Here is an 11,678-nt window from a genome sequence, read left to right on the forward strand (position 1 = left end):
CATCATCCTCAGCAAACCAGCACAGGAACAGAAAACCAAACACCTCATGTTCTCACTCATAAGTGGGAATTGAACAATGAGAACACATGGACACAGGGAGGGGAACAACATACACCTGGGCCTGTTGGGGGGTGGGGAGTCAAGGGGAGGGAGAGCATTAGGACAAATACCTGAGGCATGTGGGACTTAAAATCTAGATGATGGATTGATAGGTGCAGCAAACCACCATGGCACATGTATACCTCTGTAACTAACCCGCACGTTCTCCACATGTATCCAGGATCTTAAAGTAAAAAAATAAAACACAAAATTCAAGTATTAACTTCTGCTGTCTTTATCATTTTCCTTTAATAGAGGTACATGGGCAATTTTAGCTCCTTGGTAGGGGGATGCTGAGAACTCTCAGGAGACAACTGTGTTATTTAGGACTCTAGGGTGAAAAGGACAGAGACTCAGCTCAACTAGCATAAGAGGGAAAAAAGGAGAACCTATTAGCTTACACAGCTCAGAAGTGCAGAGCACAGCTGACTTCAGGCATGACCAGTTCCACAGCAGTGCTGGCTAATAGAAATATAAGGCAAGCCTCATATGTAGTTTCATATTTTCTAGTAGTCACATTAAGAAAAGTAAAAAGAAATAGGTAAAGTTAATTTTAATAATATATTTTCTTTAATCTAATATATCCACGATATTATCATTTCAGTATGTAACCAATATAAAAATTATCAATGATATATTTTCATTCCTTTTTTAAAAATACTAAGTCTTTGAAACCCTGTGTGTATTATATACTTATGGCACATCTCAATTCAAACTAGGTACATTTCAAATACTCAAAAGCTGCATGAGGCTAGTGGCCACCATATTGGACAGTGCAGACCTAGAGACTGACGATGTCACCAAGCATCTTTCTCCCTCTCTCTCCAGACACTCTCCATTTGAAGCAAAATGGCCACCAGTAGCCCCAGATTAGTGCTTTACCACTTTGGAAGTCTAAGTGAAATAATTAAAGGGGGAAAAAACCTCACAGGAACTGTTTTGATTGGCCCAGCCAATTATTTTCCAACAATTAAAGGGGGAAAAAATGAACGGGAACCAATTTTGATTGGTTCACGAGTGCCCATTCCTGAACCAATCACAATGGCCAGGGAAATAAGATACTCTGATTGGCTGGGCTTGGATCTTGCGGCTTGCATTAGCTGATGAAATCTAAACAGAAGTAACTTATGTGATTTCCACAAGTCACTTCTGTAACTTTTGTAACCTGCCTTTTAAGGGCAGGAGCATGCATCTCCAAGCTCTCTCTTCCCCTTCCACAATGAAACTTGTGTTGATGTGAAGGTGCCACATATTCAGCCTAGATCGCTGAGCCAACTCTCGGAGAACAGATGCCCTGGAAGGTCGTTTGAAATCACAGTGGACTTTTTGTAAGGGAGAAATAAACTTTTGTTGTACTAAGCTACTAAGATGTTCAGGTTGTTACTGAAGCATAACCTATTCAACCTAATTCACGGATTCGTGTGATTCTAGGAGTTGCAGAATCCATGATGTGTTAGAAGTAAGCCCAGAGTATTGCATCCCCTGGCCATAAGTAAATTCCCGTCCGAGGTGGTCATATGCCATAAATCGGTCTAGTCAGAATTATTCTCAGGACTTTTGTTGAAAATTCTGGGAAACAGGTATTTTATTTTGCTTTGGATGGTGTGTTATTCAAATGAAATACCTGGATCTTACACAACAATCTTGTTATCACATGAAAAGCCAGACTGAGGACAAATCCATCACATGGAGAAGGCAGCGCTAATAGTATTGCAGAAACATTGAACTGGAGTCCCAGATCATATCATGTCTGAAGCCTGATCTTCAGGCTTTGGGCTACTTATGTGAGCCTATAAACGCCCTTCATGTTTATACAAATTTGTGTTGGATTTTCTCTTGCCTGTAATCAAAAGCATCCTAACTGATATGAAACTTGATCACAAAGCACCCAGGGAAGAGGAGATTTAGAAACTTTCCAGCTAATGTGCTAAATGTTGACAGACGAGACACTTTTCAGAAGTGACCAGTAAAGACCGGCTGTTTTTACATCTCAAAACAGCCTATAAAAGATTCTTATCATTTCTTCACCTGTTGCTGGGTAGGCACAGAGCCCTACGTGTAAGGCTGCTAAGCACAAAATCATAATCTTCCTAGCATTTTTTTTCTGCAAAGGGAGACTTCCTTGTTTCAAAGAGGAGATGGATAGAGTTACTGCTATGGAATCTCCACTGGCTTTAGAAATCCTCATGAGATCCATTCCCCAAACAGCCTCAGCCACACCCTTCTCTGATCTTCCTTTATGTTCCACCTAAAGCAGTGGTGTTTGCTATACACTGTGGTATAAAAAACCCCAACACTTAATGACTTAAAACAGAGGTTGGCAAACCTTTTCTGTAAAGGGCCAGCTAGTAAATATTTTAGGCTCCGTCTGCTGTTGATCATGAAAGCAGCCATAGACAATATGTAAACAAATTAATACAGCTGTGTTCCAGTAAAACTGTATTTACAAAAACAGGCAGTGAGCCAGAATTTGCCTGCAGGCAGTATTTGCTGACCATAAGCTTAGCTTAAAACAACATACATTAAAAAAAAAAAAATCTCTTCCAGTTTCTGTGGGTCAGGAATTTGGGAGTGCCTTGCTGGGTGGTTCTGGCTTGAGATCTCTCATGAATTGCAGTCAGAATTACTGAGAGCTCTCCACGTGATTCTAATATCCAGCTGGGCTAAAAAACCCCTCTCTCTTCCGGGCGCGGTGGCTCACGCCTGTAATCCCAGCACTTTGGGAGGCCGAGGCGGGTGGATCACGAGGTCAGGAGATCGAGACCATCCTGGCTAACACGATGAAAACCCGTCTCTACTAAAAAAAACACAAAAAATTAGCCGGGCGTGGTGGGGGGCGCCTGTAGTCCCGGCTACTCGGGAGGCTGAGGCAGGAGAATGGCGTGAACCCGGGAGGTGGAGCTTGCAGTGAGCCGAGATCGCGCGACTGCACTCCAGCCTGGGCGAAAGAGCGAGACTCTGTCTCAAAAAAAAAAAACAAAAAAAAACCACTCTCTTAAAGGCTTTGCTGGATCACGTAGACCTAACAAACCCCTTGACCTGCTAAGGGTGTGCCTCACTGAGTATGTATCATAAAGAACAGAAACAACAGATCCTCACACCCAGGAAGTTAAGAATGTTGCCTTCTGGAGAAAGTGAAGTCTTAACCAGCCATTTTATGGCAGGTGTAGCCAAAGAAGAGGGAAAACAACATGCTGTGTCCCCCACAGGAACCTGAACGAGGGTCCCAGGCTAACCATTGTTTAACTCTTGGTCACTCAGCCCATCTCTCCAGCTTACATCAGGGGTAAGCTGCTTCTCACTGTAAAGGTTTTTGTTCCAAGAACTCACTATCTGATAGGTGGATGGCTATTCTTGCAGCACATGGGATCCTGTGATCACTGATATATGCCTTCAGAGAGCAATCCCATGCCTGTCCCGTAGCCTGTGGGGTAGCCTACACTCTTCTATGCTTTTCTGGGAAATATAAGAGGGAAAAAGAGCAGTAGGGGTATGTCATCCATGGCAAATCATGGAATTTGGCTGTGCTTAAAAAAGGTAAACTTTGTAGGCTGGGCATGATGGCTCATGCCTGTAATCCCAGCACTTCAGGAGGCCGAGATGGGCAGATCACCTGAGGTCAGGAGTTTGAGACCAGCCTGGCCAACATGGTGAAACCCTGTCTCTACTAAAAATACAAAAATTAGCCAGGCGTGGCGGCAGGCGCCTGTAATCCCAGCTACTCGGGAGGCTGAGGAAGGAGAATAGCTTGAACCTGGGAGGTGGAGGTTGCAGTGAGCCAAGATTGCGCCACGGCACTCCAGCCTGGGCGACAGAGCAAGACTCCGTTTCAAAAAAAAAAAAAACGTATACTGCCCAGCACAGTATCTGACATAAATGTGATGCTCAACATTCAATAGTTGTGCGTTTCCTTCCCTCGTCTCCTCTCTCCTTTCCTATTTACCTCCCTCTCTCAGTTGCAATCTGCTGTTCTGCATGTACCTATGTGATTTTAAAATTTCTTTTCTTAAGCAGGCGTACACGACCCAACTTTGAACAGCACATGGAAAAGGCTTCAACACAATGTAGTTAATAATGTAACTTTACACCCCCATGTCCTCATCCAGGGGACCAGATGGATGGAGAGCCACCGCCTCCTAAGGTTTGGCCTAATGCTTTAAACAGTGAACGTGTTAGCTTAGTACAGTTAAGTGCTGCATGACGATGTCTTGGTCAATGATAGACCATGTGTGTGATGGTGGTTCCATAGCATTATCATGGAGTTAAAACATTCCTATCTCCTAGTGTCATCACAGCTGTTGTAATATCACCACAGCAATTACGTGTTTGTTGTGATGCTGGTGTAAATAAACTCACTTCGCTGCCAGTCACATACAAGAATAACATACAATGATGTACGGTACATAATACTTGACAATGATAAAAAATGACTGTGTTACCAGTTTATGTATTTAATATGCTATACTTTTTATCGTTAGAGTGTACTCCTTCTTCTACTCATATGTATAGTTAAAAGTTGACAGTAAAACAGCTTCAGGCAGGTGCTTCAGGAGGGATTCCAGAAGAAGGCTTTGTTATCAGAGATGATTGTTATCAGAGGAGGAGAAGGCATTGTTATCAGAGGAGATGGAAGCTCCATGCATGTTGTTGCCCATGAAGACCTTCCAGTGGGACAAAATTTGGAGGTGGATGACCATGATATTGATGATCCTGACCCCGTGTAAGCCTAGGCTAATGTGTATATTTGTGTGCTAGTTTTTAACAAAAATTTCCGAAAGTAAAATAAATAAATAAATAAATAGATAAAAGCTTATAGAATAAGGATATAAAGAAAGAAAACATTTTTGTACAGTTATCCAATGTGTGTTTTAAACTAAGTGTTATTTTAAAAGAGTCCAAAAATTTTTTTTAATTACAGTTTATAGGCTGGGCATGGTGGCTCATGCTTGTAATCCCAGCACTTGGGGATGCTAAGGTAGGCAGATCACCTGAGGTCAGGAGTTCAAGATCAGCCTGGCTAACATAGTGAAATCGTGTCTCTACTAAAAATACAAAAATTAGCTGGGCGTGGTGGTGTGTGCCTGTAATCCCAGCTACTTGGGAGGCTGAGGCAGGAGGATCACTTGAACGTGGGAGGTGGAGGTTGCAGTGAGCTGAGAACACACCACTGCACTCCAGCCTGGGCAACAGAGCGAGACTCTGTCTCATAAAAAAATAAATAAATTGTTGCAGCACTATTCACAATAGCAAAGACTTGGAACCAACCCAAATGCCCATCAATGTTAGACTGGATAAATAAAATGTGGCACATATACACCATGGAATACTATGTAGCCATAAAAAAGGATGAGTTCATGTCCTTTGCAGGGACATGGATGAAGCTGGAAACCATCATTCTCAGCAAACTAACACAGGAACAGAAAACCAAACACTGCATGTTCTCACTCATAAGTGGGAATTGAACAATGAGAACATATGGGCACAGGGAGGGGAACATAACACACTGGGCCTTGTCGGGAGGTAGGGGGGCAAGGGGAGGGATAACGTTAGGAAAACTACCTAATGTAGATGACGGGTTGGTGGGTGCAGCAAACCACCATGGCACATGTATACCTATGTTACAAACCTGCACGTTCCACACATGTATCCCAGAACTTAAAGTATTAAAAAAAAAAAAATGGCTGGGCACCATGGCTTATGCCTGTAATCCCAGCACTTTGGGAGGCTGAGGCAGGCAGATCACTTGACGTCAGGAGTTCAAGACCAGCCTGCCCAACATGGTGAAACCCCAACTCTACTAAAAGTACAAAAAAATCAACCAGGTATGGTGGCGGGTGCCTGTAATCCCAGCTGCTTGGGAGGCTGAGGCGAGAGAATTGCTTGAACCTGGGAGTCGGAGGTTGCATTGAGCCTAGATTGTGCCACTGCACCCCAGCCTGGGCAACAGAGTGGGACTCCATCTCAAAAAAAAAATTACAGTTTATAAAGTAAAAAAGTTATGGTAAGCTATGGTTAATTTTTATTGAAGAAAGAAAAATATTTTAATATAAATTTAGTCTAGTCTAAGTGTACATGTTTATAAAGTTTGTGGTAGTGTTCAGGAATATCCTAGGCCTTCACATTCACTCACCACTCACTGACTCACACATAGCATCTTCCAGTCCTGCAAGCTCCTTTCAAGGTAAGTGCCCTATACTGGTGTACCATTTTATCTTTTATACTGTATTTTCACTGTATCTTTTCTACATTTAGCTATGTTTAGGTGCACAAATCCTTATCATGGTGTTACAATTGCCCACAGTATTCAGTACAGTCAATATGGTGTAGCTATGGGTTTGTAGCCTAGGCGCAGTAGGCTGTATCTAGGGTGTAGTAGGCTATACCACCTAGGTTTGTGTAAGTTCATTCTATGATGTTTACCCAGTGACAAAATTACCTAGCGACCCATTTCTCAGAACATATTTCCGTCATTAAGTGACACATCACTGTACAATGTTTCCCAAACAAAAAAATCATGTGGGAAGCTTGTTACATACCTAGATTCCTAGGCCCTACCCCAGGCCTATGGGATCAGACTACATAGGGGAAGGGCCTGGGCATTAGAGAGAGAGAGAGAGAGAGAGAGAGAGAGTGTGTGTGTCTGTCTGTCCCAGGCTTCTTTATTTAAGACCAAAGTGATGTGTGATGTGAGGATTAAAATCAAGAGCATCATTGAACATGACCTTCCCACCAACTGGTTTCCCCAAAATCCCTGCCTCAATCCTTCGTGTTCTCAAATCCTTCTTTAGTAAATGAGGAACTTAATCCCAAAAGCCCTGCTACAAACTCCAGGGTTCTCCTTCCCCGGTTTCTCTCCTTTCTTGTCTCCATTCCTGGGAAGGGCAGGACCTCTGTCTGACTACATGGGAGAGCCCAGAGGGAACGGCTTTGCCGTCAGGAAAGGGACCAGGGAGTATAGGTAGTGAAGTGAGGGCCCCCATAGCCTGGGATACCAAAATGGGGTTCTGCAGCCAGAGGAACAGACACTGGTCCCCTGAGAAAGGGGATGCAGCAACTTCAAAATCTCCTTGCTGTGAACACTCATGGATTGTTTGTCCTTCTGGCTCTGGTTACAGAACCACACTGGTCCACATCTTTCTCAAGCCCAAGCAGCTCGACCATGGGGCTAATCTGAGGCAGTGAGGGTTTCGGGCACTGCAGGAACAAGTTCTTCAGGTTGCCTCCCACTCTGTTCTCAATAAGCATTTGCTTTCTATTGTGGTCTGCAGGAGGGTCTCTGTTTTGCACATCTCCTGAAGATATTCATTGCCAGCTTCTGCCACTCCTGCAGCAGGGCCCACAGCTAACATGTGTTCTTGAAACTGTGCTGCGGAGCCTCAGAGCGGCAGAGGTCATTTGGCTGAACACTTTCCCAAAGAGAACCCCCTGGGGACCTCCAAATGGGTCTGGGAATATTCCAGGGTGATCCTCCTCTGCTTCAGGAGCTTGGCAAATTGCTCGAGGTCTGTCTGCAGAACTTCGATGTCCTGGGGCCCCTCAGGTTTTGCACCAGTTTCTCCTTGTCCAGCTTCACAGCCCCAGTGTGGGCAGTGCTGGGCTCCAGGGAGGGCCCCCGGGAGTTGCTCTCTACCTGGGCTCCTGCCCTGCCCTTGGGCTGAGAGGTCTCCAGGCCACCTCATCCCAAGCTGACGTCCACAGCACACCACTCCACTGCAGAACTCATACAACAGAGGGCACAGGACTTCCTTGTGGCATCTGAGGTTTTTGTTTTGTTTCTGAGACAAGGTCTCCCTCTGTCACCTGGGCTGGAGTGCAGTGTTGCCATCACAGCTCACTGAAGCCTCGACCTCCCGGGCTCAAACCATCCTCCCATCTCAGCCACCCCAGTATCTGGAACTACGGGCACATACCACCATGCTCGGCTAATTTATTTTTATTTTTTTGTAGAGACAGGGTCTCACTGTGTTGCCCAGGCTGGTCTCAGACTCCTGGGCTCAAATGATCCTCCCACCTTGGCCTCCCAAAGTGCTAGGATTACAGGCATGAGCCTCCAAGCCTGGCTGCATCTGAATTTTTAATACCTGTCCTGTGTGACTGCCATGTCTAGGACACTGGCTGGTGTAAAGAGCTTCAGACCAAGAGCTGCCATCCAGAAGCTCCTCACCTTGGTGAGGGCAGTTCCTGCCTCTGGGCCACAGTGGCCACATAAGTAAAATTTTTTTTCAGATGGAGTCTTGCTTTGTCACCCAGGCTGAAGTGCAGTGGCATGATCTCTGCTCATTGCAACCTCTGCCTCCCAGGTTCAAGCAATTCTCCTGCCTCAGCCTCCCGAGTAGCTGGGATTACAGGCACCAGCCATCATGCCTAGCTAATTTTTATATTTTTAGTAGAAACAGAGTTTCACCATGTTGGCCAGGCTGGTCTTGAACTCCTGGCCTCAAGTGATCTTCCTGCCTTGGCCTCCTAAAGTGCTGGGATTACAGGTGTTGTGGCCAGAGGACTGATAATCTAATAAAATTGTAGCTCTTTCCTTCTCATATTTCCATCTACCCTTCTCCCCCAAACAAAACACACACATTTTGTTCACAATTTCAAGGAGTAACAGACTCCAAAATGTAATCCACACATCTCTAGGGGTTCATAGGCTCCAGGCTGAGACTGCCCCCTCCCCAGAGGTTCTTTATGTGTCTTCTTAGATTGATTATATTGTATTTGATTCCAGCTAAATGGGACCACATATGGCATATTATCTTTGATTAGTAACCATTCGTTTAAAATAATATTGGATGCCTTCCCTAATGGTTATTTCCAATGATTAGAGAAAATCATTAATTTCCACATACTTCATGTTCTAGGAACTGGGAAGACTGGGAATAATGAGGGATGAAGATGAACAAAACTCATCAGCCTGGCTCAGTCAGCTCACAGGGTAGGAGTGTGAAGCTCCATCAGAAGAAGCTTCTGATGGAGCAAACTGGATCCTAGATTTCTGACACTAAGAATCCCAGGTATTGTGACAGGCAAAGGAGAGTAACAGGAGCATTTACTAGCTTTCTGATCTAGCACAGGGCTCTTCTAAAAATAGCTGGGCCACTGTGGAAGTCAAAGCCACATCAAAACTCTATTAAAGCTCACAAAACTCTCTGGCAGCCAAAGCCCTCCCTGAGAGGTCAGCAAGAAGTCAAGACATGGTGCCTATGTTTCCTTAAAACATTTTCTAGTGAGTGCCCTCCACGCCTACCATGTTGGGTTCAAAAGTTTGGTCTTTCCTGTGACACCGAGGTGGGTGAAAGAGCAGGGGAGGATCTTTCCAGCTCACTGCTCTCTCCGGAAAGAATGGGGTGGGCTGAACAACAAGATGACTGAGGATGGACAGGGCCCTCGGAGTCCAGCAAGGCTACCAGGGCCAGGATGCCCCCGAAGAGAATTGCCACTCTGGTCTTTATGCCAATAGACACCCTGAGTCTTTGATAATGACTGATTTTTCCAGTAGTTAAAGGAAAAAATATATATGTATATACTGGTAGAAATATATATATATCAGGGCTCAGCATGGTGGCTCATGCCTGTAATCCCAACAGTTTAGGAGGCTGAGGTGGGAGGATTGCTTGAGCCCAGGAGTTCAAGACCAGCTTGGGTAAAATGGCAAGATCCTGTCTCAAGCAAAAATAAAAATTAGCCGAGCATGGTAGCTCACGCCTGTGGTTCCAGCTATTTGGGAGTCCGAGGTGGGAGGATCACAGGAGCCCGTGAGGTCAAGCCTGCAGTGAGCCCTGAACGCACCATCATACTCCAGCCTGAGCGACAGAGTGAGACCTTGTCTCAAAAAATAAAATAAAATAATATATATCTACATATGTGTGAGTATATACATATACATCTGCATCAATTTAAGCTCACATCTTTTTCTGTTTCCTGTGAATGGACATTGTAGCCTGTCATCCATGTCTCCAGGAAGTACCTGAAGTGAGTTCTCATTTGTCTTCATTCTCTTCTCCTCCATAATAATCTGTTTCTCCAAGGCCTGGACATTTAAACCTCAAGCATTACTGTGATGAGATGCTGGTTTGGGCTGAACATAGGAAGACACTTTCAAAAATGCCCAAGTTATTTCCTTTTTTGCTTTTCTTTTTTTGGAATAAAATATACATAATTTTCCATTTTAATCATTTTAAGTGTACAATTCAGTGGCATTAAATACATTCGCGTTGTTATGCAACCATAACCACTATCCATTTCCAGATTTTTTTTAGCTTCCAAACTGAAACTCTGTATCTATTAAACAAAAACTTTTCATTCCCCCTCCCCCAGCCCCTGGCACCCACCATTCTACTTTCTGTCTCTACGAATTTGACTATTCTAGTTATGTCATATAAGTGGAATCACAGTATTTGTCCTTTTGTGACTGGTTTATTGCACTTAGCATAATGTTTTCATGGTTCATCCATGTTGTAGCATGTGTCAGAATTTCCTTCCTTTTTGAAGCTAAATAATATTCCACTGTATGCACTATATATAGTAGATATGAGGTCTCACTTTGTTGCTCAGGCTGGTCTCGAACCCCTGAGCTCAAGCCATCCTCCCACCTCAGCCTCCCAAAGTGTTGAGATTATAGGTGTGCGCCACCACACTGGCCTCCACTGTATGCAGAGATGGCATTTTGTTTATCTATTCATCAGGCATGGTCAGTTGGGTTGCCTCCACCTTTGGCCATTGTAAATAGTGCCGCTATGAACATGGCTTGTACAAATCACAGTTTGAGTCCCTGTTTTCAATTCTTTTGGGTAAATGTCCGGAAGTACATCAGGTTTGCTTTTTCAATTATGTAATGTTACCTCCACAGATAGTCTGCAGTGCATGCTCAGCTTTAGACCTCGCACCTTCTCTCCCAAAGGAGCTATAGCCAGTATATAAACACCAGCTGCACACAGCAAAGTGTGGCATGAGCATCTGAGTGGAATGAAGAAAGTACTGTGAGGATAACCAGGCATGGTGGCACATGCCTGTCGTCCCAGCTACTTGGGAGGCTGAGGCAGGAGAATCCCTTGAACCCGGGAGGCAGACGTTGCAGCGAGCCGAGATCGTGCCACTGCACTCCAGCCTGGGAGACAGAGCAAGACTCCATCTCAAAAAAAAAAAAAAAAAAAAAGTACTGTGAGGACACAGAGGGCATGCAGATTTCACGGCCAGTCTGCGAGGAGGGAGAGGACAGGGATTGTGCTCATTTACCCTGGGTACCTGGCATCTCGCCTGCACCTGGTGCAATCATCAAATTCATGATCGAATGAGTGAATGAAACATATTGTAGGGGGGATTTAAAAAGATTTTATCAAGGACACAGTAAGTAAACAGGACCCTGAAGAATCTGTAGGAGATGTAGGGAAGTTGAAAGGCATAGATGTGGGAGGAAGACATTCTAGGGGAAAGGTATTGCCTAAGCAAAGGTGTGGAGGCAGAAAAACCCAGCGCGTATTCAGCAAAGGAGGGGTCCGTTCGTTAGAGCTGTGATTTAGACAATCCCTCTGAGGAATGCTTTGAAGGAGAGTGGCTGGAGGCAGGAAACAGGGCAGTGGTAGAGA

General features: G+C 44.6%; 1 pseudogene; it reads right to left on the minus strand.

The window, feature by feature from the left end:
• Positions 1-6,997: 6,997 nt before the first annotated feature.
• Positions 6,998-11,377, minus strand: LOC134810652 (POU domain, class 5, transcription factor 1-like; annotated as a pseudogene).
• Between the last annotated feature and the right edge of the window lie 301 nt (positions 11,378-11,678).

This window comes from Pan troglodytes, chromosome 7 (assembly GCF_028858775.2).
Source record: "Pan troglodytes isolate AG18354 chromosome 7, NHGRI_mPanTro3-v2.0_pri, whole genome shotgun sequence".
In the NCBI taxonomy this organism is placed as follows: domain Eukaryota; kingdom Metazoa; phylum Chordata; class Mammalia; order Primates; family Hominidae; genus Pan; species Pan troglodytes.